This window comes from Carettochelys insculpta, chromosome 16 (genome assembly GCF_033958435.1).
Source record: "Carettochelys insculpta isolate YL-2023 chromosome 16, ASM3395843v1, whole genome shotgun sequence".
In the NCBI taxonomy this organism is placed as follows: domain Eukaryota; kingdom Metazoa; phylum Chordata; order Testudines; family Carettochelyidae; genus Carettochelys; species Carettochelys insculpta.
The window spans coordinates 23,716,992-23,728,377 of record NC_134152.1 but is presented as its reverse complement, the minus strand read 5'-3'; the positions used below and the strand labels follow the sequence as shown (position 1 = coordinate 23,728,377).

Genomic DNA, 11,386 nt, shown 5'->3' with positions numbered 1-11,386 from the left:
TATCAATAAATCTTTTTTTTAAAAAAAAAAAAAAAAAAAACAAAGCGCCAAAAGAGTGTGACGTAGTGGGAGTCAACAAAACTGTGCACATTTACATCACATTTACTTTTAGTTTCAACAACAAGCTCTAAATAACAACAATGCCTCTAACATGGACTAGCAGGACTCAGCTTGTTTGTAGAGTGAATTCCAGACAGGAGTGGTACAGAGATCCTTCTTGAAGGATAACCAGTCCTGCCATTACCCCCAGTTCTTCTCTGAGCACACCTGTAATTTTCATTACTTTTAACAAGAGCTGCAAATAGACAAAACCAAAGTTAGAAATTAGAGACAGAAGAGACACATTAGTTCACTGATACAGATAAATGCAGTGCCTTGCATGGTGACAAGTATCAGAGAGGTAGCTGTCTTAGTCTGTATCTTTGAAAACAACAAGAAGTCCGGTGGCACCTTATAGACTAACATATTTGGAGCATAAGCTTTCATGGGCAAAGACCCCATCTGATGAAGTGGGTCTTTGCCCACAAAAGCTTATGCTCCAAAATATCTGTTAGTCTGTAAGGTGCCACAGGACTTCTTGTTGTTCTCGAAGATACAGACTAGCACGGCTACCTCTCTGATATTAGTTCACCAAATTTTCTCCTGCCAGTTCAAGATGATATGCCTGAGAAAGGACATATTCATTGTTAAAGTGATACTACAGTATCCCCAAATCTTTGTTTCAGGATAGTAGTTTGCCACATAACATGGTTTTAGAATTATACAATTAACTCCACTTTTAAATTTACACAAAACTGCAGAGGTAGGGCAACGTTTCTGTCTCTGGCTTTGATCTGTGCTGTTTTATAAAGAGGTGGAGAGGGCAACTTCCTATGATAACACAGTCTTTATTTTACTTGCTCCTCCCAGACATCAAACATGTTAGTTTATTTTCACTCCCTTTTGGCTGGGTAGTCCTCTGTGATGTTATACTGACACACTTCACCCTGCATTTTATTATTGCTATTATTACTTCAAGTATATATGATGCATTGAGTTTCTACTGAGCTTTTCAGAAATTAAAAGGCAAAGTCACCCTGAAGGGATGATCAAGTTGTTAAAGCCTTTTTCATCCATATTGAAAAATAAATAATATTACTAAAATTAGGTGCAAGTGATTAAAAAAAATTATCTCACTAAAATTAGGTGCAAATGAGGAGGTTTGCCATGTATGCTTCTAAATCTTATTGTATTGTCTAAAGCACCACATAGGACCCTCTGTGATATAAATATCAAACTGATTAGCAAGCAGCTACAGTATCTCATCCCCTTTGACATCTGAGCCATGACATGGCTCTACTACTCCTGTGAAAAGTCTGACAGGACTATACTAAAGCCTATATATCAAGGTCTTTTGACGAGCAAAAAAAATCAAGCTCTGAGCGCTCTATAGATCTTTTATTTTTCTGCCTCCTTCTAATCTCAGCTTGGGGAAGGCCGTCAACAAAGGGAGCTGAGCTTTTTGCCAGTTGTTTTTTGGGTTTGGGTTTGGGTTTGGGTTTTATTTCCCAAGCATCACACAGACTCATTCAAAAACTCTTACTTGGCTGCAACTGTATATGTTAAAGTAAACCTCAAAGCTGTAGTTTTTACAGAATTTTAGCTTCTGTGCTGATCATCAGCCTGAAGGATCAGCTGGAGACAATCTAGTACAACCTGTGATGAAAAACACATGGCTGAATGAAAGGATTTGCAAAAGGAAAGGACCACGTTCAATACTTCAAAGGAGCACTGCCCCGGGCAGGACGGAGGCATGGGCTGCTGCTGCCTCCTGCAGATCTAAGGGTGTCCCCTTCTAGCAGTGACAGCGGCCGTTATGCCAGGATCAACATGCAATGGCTCTTCTGGCCATTGTTGCAGACATAGATCACACCAGGGGCAAGGAAACTTTTTACATTGGGCCCCACTTTCCATCCCTGCAATTAGCAGTGCCCTGCAATCTGTCTAACGCAGTCCAAACCATGGAAGAGTCAGTTAAGGACCTGAGCAATGCTAGGTACATCTTTTAGTAATCTACAGAGGGAAATGGGGGAACCCTCTTCCTTAATTTGCATTTGTCCAGATGTCAGAGATTCCTGCAAAATACAATGGACTCTATTATTGGTTAAACTGCTGACTTCATCCTAAATCTTGGAGAAAATTCTGATTTTTTTAATTATAATTAACCAAATGTAAAAAAGAAATAGTAAAGAAGAGAAAATATTTAAAGATTGTTTTCCCTACAGTTGAATTGTTCTGCCTGTAATTAATCATGGGTGGGGGCAGCAGCTGAAAGAATTTCCTAACAAATATTCTAGAGGTACTCTATAGCAACAAAAAGAACAGATGCCAAATATCATATGTGAGGTCAGCGCTGGGGTGATTAGAGACCCTAAGGATGTCTCGCGGTGTGTTATAGTGCAATTCAAGGACTTTGCTGAGTGATGTGGCTGAGGATAGATCCTTGCACACACATGCAAAGCCTCATTGACTTCAATATGGCATACTGCAATTGCACAATCCATACAAGGAGATCTTCTTGCTGACCAGGGGCCCTATAATATAGACAACTAAGATTAGTTATATACATTTTGGATCCTGCCAATACATGTATATGGTAAACCCTCGAGTTTCTGAAACCCCCATGTAATTTGAATTTTTGTACAAGTCAAGGGAGATGTAAAGCAGGCTGCAGCCTGGCTCCCAGCTCTCCTCTGCTTGCAGAGAGAGGAAACTAACCAGGGCAGCAGCCTTATTGTTTCCTGGCTGCAGCCTGTGGAGGGGAGCCGGGAACCAGGGACAGCCTAGCTCCCAGCTCCCCTCTGCTCCTTGAAGCCAGGAAACTAACTAGGGCTGCTGCCCTACTCAGTTTCTCAGCTCTGCAAGAAGAGGGGAGCCAGGAGCCAGGCTGCTTCCTGGTTCCCAGCTTCCCACCACTCCGGAGACCAGGAAACCACTCCTGTCAGGGGTGGCAGTCTGATTCGTGGCTGCTGCCCTGACAGGAGCAGTGGAAAAACCGCTCCTGTCAGGGACGGCAGCCTGACTCACATCTGCTGCCCTTGACAGCAGAGGCTGACAAGAATCAAGATGCTGCCCCTGAGAGCAGCCATTTCCCCACTACCAGCAGGGATGGCAGCCTGACTAGCAGCTGCTGCCCCTGACAGAAGCAGTTTCCTGCTCCTGTCAGGGGCAGAAGTGACATTAACCTGAGACATGCACAATTTGATTGCACGTATTTCCAGGGTTTACTGTATATAAAAGTAACTTTATATCCACAATAAGTTCCATTCAACACAGAGAGACTCCTCATGTCCCTGAATTTACGCACATGCATACCCTTTTTTTCCCCAGGATCAGGAGCCCCATTTCTACCTGTGCAAAACAACTGGACTTCTTCGTCACAGCGATTTTGGCTTCTGTGATGTAGAGATGAGGGTGAAAATGACATTTGTAATACTTTACTTTGGCTAAAGACATCAGTTATTATCAATGTGTCATGCTTAGTTCAGCAGTAATTTCTCAGAGGAAATATAATTAGGTTCTCGAGTAACTGGGCAAGACACTTTTCTGACACCAACCTAATATAACCCAATTGTTGTCCTTCCCTCCAGCCCTGAGTTCCAGCCCCTGGGTGATAGTATACTGACACAGGAGCTGACTTGCCATCCCGTCCCCTCAGTCCCCACCAATGAAAGGCTGCATCTACACTGGAGGGTTTTATCAACAAAACTGACATTTTGTTGACAAAACCTGGGAAGCCTCCAGATTGCCAAGCGTGTTCTGTTGACAGTAAGTTGACAGACTGCAGCACTTCTGCCGACTGCTGTACCCCGCTCCCGAGGAAGAACGCCACCGTCAACAAAAGGCAGGCCTGGACATTCCACGGGGGCATCTGTCAACAGAAAAGGCCTCCAGGGCGCTGCACAGGTGCCCCGGAGGACACCCAATCCACAACAATCAGCACTCTGTGATCCCTGTCTCTGGGCTTCTTAAAGCCACAGGGAGCTCGGGAAACTCTGTGGCAGGAAGCTGAGAACGGAAGCAGCAGGGGTACCATCTGCCGTCCCCCATGCCTTGCAGCCACTCCTTCTGCCAGAGCCATCGCAGATGGCAGACAGCCAGACACCCTGACATGCCCCTGGGCCCTCGAGGGAGTGGACTGAAGGGTGCCAGGAGCCACTCCAGGGCTTGGAGAGGGGGGCCCCCTCCTGGACCAGGCCCGAGGTCAATGGCTTCTTGGACCTGTGGGGCAAGGACATTCCACAGGACCCCAAGGTGAAGCACTGCTACACTCCTGCCTATGCCCAGATGGCCACCGCTCTGGCAGAATGGGGACACCACCCTCCCCACCACAATCCACGGACCAGGGCCAGGCTAAAGTAAAGGAGCTCCAGCAGAACTACATGCAGGCCCAGGACACTGCCTGACGCTCCAGAGAAGGAAACGCCACCTGCCCCTACTATAAGGAGCTCCATGACATCCTGGGTGGGGGGGCACATCACCTCGAACCTGCACCATCAACATGGAGCTGGAGGCTCCCTGCACCACAGCTGGAGCCTGAGGCAGACTAAGCCTCAGAAGTGAGCAGCGGCACCTTTGCGACCAGCCTGGAGTTGGTCCACACCAGCCAGGCCACGTCCTGGGCATCCTTGGAGCTGGGTGTGGATCCCTCTGGGGAGTACCCCGCACATTACAAGTCCCAGAGAGTGTGAAGTGGGCACAGGTGGGGTGCGCTGTGAGTGTCACTCGGCCCAGGCAGGACCTTGTGCTGCAGTCCCAGCACATGGAACCATGTGCAAAATTGTCTTCACCACCAGGACCCAGGAGACAGCCCCCAAGCATGGGAGCCAGCCCGACGTCAGCCTCATGGGAGCACCTGCAATGGAGCAGCAGGTGCAGGACAACAAGGAGTGGTGGTCACGGGCCATGGACTGACTCATGTCCTGCTTTGACACCACCACCACCGTCTGGCAGGACATGATGGCCCAGCTGCCTGTGGCTGCTGCCCCCACCCCTGCCCACACCTGCCATACTGTAAGGCATCCTAGACCTCCTGCAGTGGCTGAGGGCCATGCCTGTCCCCGCCAATTCCCTAGACCCCCCTGCTCTCCAGGCCCTCCTTCTCCCCCCAGCCACCCAGACTCTGCCACAGCCCCACTACCTCCAGACTTCCCCCTTTCCCTGGATCAAACCCAGCCTCAACGGGGACCCAGAACCCTTGGTGAGAAGGGATCCCAAGTCCAATGCTGTTTGGGGTCCTGTTCCCCCTTGTGATTGAGGCCCTCCCCTCCCCATCCCAAGACACAGGCAGGAGTTGTGGAACACACACCATCCCAAGACACAGGCAGAAGTTGTGGAACATACAGGCATTGTGAGTCTGGCTTGACAGCCCAACATAAATGCCTGTGAACTGTCCACGGTGGCCAACCAGGGCCTGCAGCACCACGGAGAAGCATCCCTTTTGGTTTATATACTTAGCTGCACTATGCTCCAGGGCATGGATCATGATCTGGGTCCCATTTATTGCCCTGATGTAGTTCGGGAACTCCAGGGTAGCAAAGCCAGTCACGACTGTGTCCATGTCTCCTAGACAGATAACCCTCTGTAGCAGGATGGCGTTGATGGCTGTCATGACCTGCAGAGGGAGGGGACTGAACACTGGTCAGGGGCAGAGGAAGGGAGTCCCTGGGGTCCCCATTCCATGAGGAATGCCCTAATGGTGGACTTCCTCATACCAAACTAGTTTCCCACTGAGCAGTAGCTGTCAGGGGTGCTGAGCTTCCAGAGGATGACTGCAACCCTTTTGTCCACAGCAATGGTGGGCTGCAGTCAGGCGTCCTCTCTCCAGAAGGCGAAGGCAAGCCAGCCACAGAGCTCCAGAAAGGTGTCCTTTCACAGACAGAAGTTCTGGAGCCACTGCTGGTTGTCCCACTGCCCCTTAACCATCTGGTCCCACCAGTTGGAAGTGATGCGATGCCTCCAGATCCACCTGGACACACAGGATGGGGGGAGGCAGGCACAGGTGGGGGTGCAGCAATGGGGTGTTCCTCAAAGGTGGTGTCAGGTTCTCCTTCCCTGAGGAAAAGGAGGATAGCTGTCAGGATGTGCTGCAGCCTGGGGGCTGCTCTGGCACCATGGCTTACTGGCAAGAGCTGTCTCCCAGAAAGAGCCAAAGCCCTCTCTGTAGCAGCTGTGCTGTCCCTTGCGGAGGTAGGCATGCCTCAGCATGGGCAGGGAACGGGTGTCTGAGGGGGGCCCTTTAAGGGTGCAACTTGCAGGAGCTCCCAGAAGGTATTGCCACTCTTATTTCTGTCCAGTGACCTTCAGCACTGGGCTCTTGAATAGCAGCCGCCACTCTCTGGCTTCGCAGTTCTGAAGACAGCAACACTGAAATAAGAGTAGCAATACCATATCATGTATCCTTACTTCTGCACTGCTCCTGGCAATAGTGCTGCTTTCACGGTTTGGTGCCTGATCAGGAACTGCCACTCTCCAACTATACAAATCTGGAGGCAGTGCAGAAGTAATGATAACAATACTGTGATTTCCCCACCTAAAATAATTCTGAACGCCCCACCACCACCACTCCCTTTTGTGTTGGAAACCCCTAGTTTGAGAAATGCTGGTCTTCCCCCCACGAAATATGTATTGTACAGGATAAAAGTACAAGAAAGACCAGATTTCATGGAGGAGACCTGGCTTCATGGTCCATGATGCATTTTTCTTGGACATGAATTTGGTATTGTGATGGAGTTCCAGGATCCCCAAGCTCTGCACCCATCTGCAGGCAAGAGTGACTCTCACTCAGCAGGAGAACAGCAGGTTTATTAGCTGACAGGACACAGCATCATACAGAGAGTCAGTACAGTAGGCAGAGACAGCCAGTCCAATCCATTTTGGGCAGAAGAGGCCCCGAGGGGCCCCCGGAGCCAGGCCTTGCCCCCTCCTTTGTCTCTCTCTCCCAGCCCAGACTAACTGCTTTCCAACTCCCAGTTCCAATTCAAACCCCTCAGGCTCCACCTCCTCCTCTGCCTGCAGTCCAGAGGTGTCACCTGGACCTTCCCCCCCACCCCTCCACTCTCTGATTTGCTCACCTTGATTATCTTTTTCTGATTTGTCCTCCTTGCTTACTGTTTTTGGTTCTCTGTGCCTTAAATATTGAGTCTGTTCTGGTCTGGCTACGGTCTGAAGAAATGGGTCTGTCCCACGAAAGCTCACCTAATAAACTATTTTGCTAGTCTTTAAAGTGCTACTTGACTGCTTTTTGTCTGGTTGCCTAGGTTACCCTCAGCAAGAGCCCCACACCCTCTGTGAGCCACACCCATACACACACCTATCCCCCACTACATCACAGGTGTGGCCTTTCTTGTGTGAATATATTTTTCAGTTATGTTATGTAGAAAATAAGACTATTAACAAAGAACAGGACTTTTTTTCCGGTGGAATGCACTGGAACAAAGTTCTAGCAGGAACTAGCAGGTTCTAGCAGGAAAAAAGCACTGGCAAACAGAGACCTCTACATCTTACAAAGGTGCTTCTTATACGGTCTACATCAATGGTGACATTTGACCCTAACAAGTCATTCCTTTTAACGTAAGATTAGTTGAATCCACTCTGAATTGTGCTTATTCCTTCTATGGCCATAAAATCAAAACATGAGCCATGAAAATGTCTTGTGGGTTCTCTGAGACATAACCCACCTGCATGCCCACCTGGTGGCACTCATGTTTCACTTAACAGAAGTTAAAACCCATCTTGGCTTGTTTGAAGCACCTGCGTAAGACTTGTGCTAGTATCCTATGTCTGTCTCATCTTATTAATTCCTTTTTCTGTGCAAAATTTCAGTAGTCTGCAGACAGCACAACACCTGCACGCCACTTAAGCCACACAGGCTCCCTACAGGTATTCTCTACTTTAATACAAATTCTTCCAGGATGAATGTTATAGTCATTGTTGCCATGGTGATAGGTGAGATGTCATATACAGACTGATAGATGTTGACTCCCCTCATTTAACACACTGCCCTACCAGGTATGCTTAGGGAATTGACTTCAGAACTGGTTACTGTGGTTAACAGTATCAAATGATATGTGCAGGGAAGCTGACTGCCATGCTGGGCCCCTGGGCAAGGTGCAGGGGTGGGCTCCACAGTCCTGGCAAGGGTGGGGCCAAAAGCAGAAGAGGTGGGACCGAAGGCAGCCAGCCCTCAGCACCTTCTGGCTGTAGTGCCTCCCCGATCCCATGCTGCTGGCGCATGCTCTGTGGTGTCCCCACCTCCCCAGGCAGCCGTAAGAGCAATGCAGAGCCTCACAGTGGTGCTTCAGCAGTGATTTAAAAGCAACAGTGGCCAGAATCCCGGATCCCTTTAGATTATCAGCCCTGCAGCAATAGCCCCTGTGCCCCCACTTCCTCCTGTGGGCACAGATCTGTGTATCTTCTAGCCTAAGAAATACAAAAATGCTCAGAGCAGTATTTGTCACAGGAAATTAAAAGGGGGCAATAATGCCTTCACCCTGCCTCTCGCCTCACACACACGCACATACAAATGCTATAGAGGGGGACAGTGGCACCACCTATTTTAAGGTTGCCCAACACTGCTTATCATAAGACTGTGTTCAGTTGCTTCTGGCTTCTTGTTTGGGCAGAAAATTTTCATGCTGCGTGTCTGCTCCAGGCTGAATTTTTTGAAAAATTTCAGTCAAAACAGTTCAAGTGTTTCCAAAAAGTGCAATCTGAAAAAAACCACACACATTGTTTTGCCCTTCTGGAAAAAAAACTCTGGTGACTGGTGTTGCATCTAATTTTTTTCATCCATGGGCAGAACACGTTTTGTTCTGTGCACTAAGCCAGGTGCAGATGTGGACCGCAAAGAGGAACACATGCTGCTGCCTCTGGGTGCTGTGGGAGCTCTAGTAGTGAGCTGGGTGGTGCCTAAATCTTTCCTGGCTGGCTGATCAAGCACTCAGCTTACAGGGAACACTGCTGGTGACCTTTCTTTGAGAAGCCCTGCCACCACCATGCTTTCAAATGAGGACTTGAAACTTGGCAGGAGGTGGCCTGCAAGTCAAAGATGTGCATTTTGCTTATAACTATGAAAATCTGCCCAAATTTGGCAAAATTTGAACCCTTTTTAAAAATTGTGTAGTTCACAGCTGTGCAGCACAGCTGCAAGGAGGAGAACAGGACTTTCCTGGCCACTGAACTCTGGTCTGTTGTGGGCCATGTGAGGTCCAAGCACCAGACCTGAAAGCAGAGAGACTATCCTTCCTCCACTTTCAAAAGTCCTATTGCTGAGCCCAGATGGCTGCTGCATTCAAATGCAGAGGACAAAAGCTGAACCTGGGGATAGAGAAGATTGGGACGGACAGACAGATGCACAAACTCTCTATTGACTTTAATGGATGCTGGATCAGGCCCTAATGCTTTAGAATTTTCCTATAAATCGAACCTGCATTTTCTGTTATAATTATGTGCTTTATTTCATTTTTGTTTCAGGAGAGTAATAACAGCTGAAGTGTTGGTATCTCCTAGGTATCAAAGGCTACAGGCAAATCACTGGGACAACAGCTCTCTCCATGCTATCATTAATCTCTAGCATATGCCCTATGCTTCGAATATTATTATAATTTATGCTTTAAGTATTCCCTGAAGATCTCACAGAGCTTTACCAACCTTTACGAACCTGCCTAGAGAGGTGGTGGATTCTCCCTTCCTCGAGGTTTTTAAGTCCTGGCTTGACCAGGTCCTGGCTGGGATGACTTAGTGGGGGTTAATCCTGCTTGAAGCAGAGGGCTGAACTAGATGACCTCCTGAGGTCCATTCCAGCCCTATGATTCTAATCTTTGGACACCTCACATTGCCCCGTATTACTATCCTCATTCTACAGTCAGGGTAATTAAGGCACAAGCACATAAAGTAAGTAGGTCCCACACTTACAAGGAATTTTGCATAAACAGTCTCCTACATATGCAAGAAGTCCTGTGGCACCTTATAGACTAAAAGATATTTTGGAACATAAGCTTTCATGATGAAGCGGGTCTTTGCCCACTAAAGCTTATGCTCCAACATATCTGTTAGTCTATAAGATGACACAGGACTTCTTGTTTTGAAGATACAGACTAACTCAGCTAACTCTCTGATACATATGCAAGGAGTCCCATTAATGTGTGCAGATATTTACATAGGTAAAACAGCTTGTAGCATCGAAGCTGTAGGCCCTAATTCAGCAAAGCACTTAAAATGTGCAAATGCATCTCTATTCAGCAAAGTGCTTAAGCATGTGCTAAAATGCCCCAATATTAAAGTTAAGCACATGTTTACATACTCTGCTGAATTAGAGTTATAACTGAGCACTAGTTATTCTACCTTTATTAGGTTACTATATAAATACAAGGGTTTTTCTTATAGTATACATAATTTAGGATCTGAGCCTGTTCTCACTTGTTTCAGTGGGAGCAGGGTTAATCAGAGAATAGCTGGAACTACTGCAGCATTTGTTTTATTTATTACAGCTCTTTACATTGTTGGTCATTGTGAGATGGAGCCATATAGTGAAGAGTACTGGCTCCCCTGCAGAAGCAACAAGGAACAGTATACTGTAGCTATCTCCTCATCTGTTACATATACTAAAAGGCAGCATCCAAGCTCTTAAGCCTCTTCTAACCTTTAGGGCAGAGAGACTGTTGAATTACAGGGAAAATGTGAATAATGCAGGAATGCAAAGATCACGCTCCCCGATTGTGCAGCTGACAGCAACCAGAAACATCTTAAACCATCATGTGTTGTGTCAGGGTCATAAGATAGCATTACTCGGTCATGGTGACAGTAGACAATTTGTTTAATGATAATCATAGTGTATATCAAGTGTTAGCAGAGACACAGTGATGTCATCTTATACTGTTTCAGCAGCTTTTTAAATGAAAAAAAAGCGCTCCGGACTAGAATACTTCGGAATAATTCTGCTGCAGTTCAAGACAGTATTTATTCTGAGCTTATTTTTTATACAAAATATCTTATTTACTAGGGCTGAGAAAGTACATAATACTCAGTGTTACCACACGATAGTATGAGAGAAATAACTTTCATTGTTTTGTTCTAGATATTTTGGCTCTTTAGGGTGTATCCTCCATTTGTCACACACCCTGAAGTCCCACCCAAAACTTTGGCAGATATCCTGACCCCATGGTGATCTATAGAAATTTTGCTATTGACATCTGTAGGACTAAGATGTCATCTATTTGATTTTTCAGAAAACAGTTTATCCCCCAATCATCTCTGTTCTGTTTCCTTGAGGCTGCATGCCAACTTATCCCACCTGATATAGAATCTTTTCGAAATTACCTGGATAGAACTGACTATTTATTTCCTT

At 46.9% G+C, this 11,386-nt stretch overlaps 1 long non-coding RNA gene across 2 annotated transcripts in view; it reads right to left on the bottom strand.

The window, feature by feature from the left end:
• Positions 1-20: 20 nt before the first annotated feature.
• LOC142021930 (uncharacterized) overlaps positions 21-11,386 on the bottom strand; it is a 28,559-nt gene continuing 17,193 nt past the window's right edge. For both annotated transcript variants that reach the window (XR_012647818.1, XR_012647817.1), the window contains exon 3: positions 21-295. This is a non-coding gene — a long non-coding RNA (uncharacterized LOC142021930). The remainder of the gene's footprint in view (positions 296-11,386) is intronic.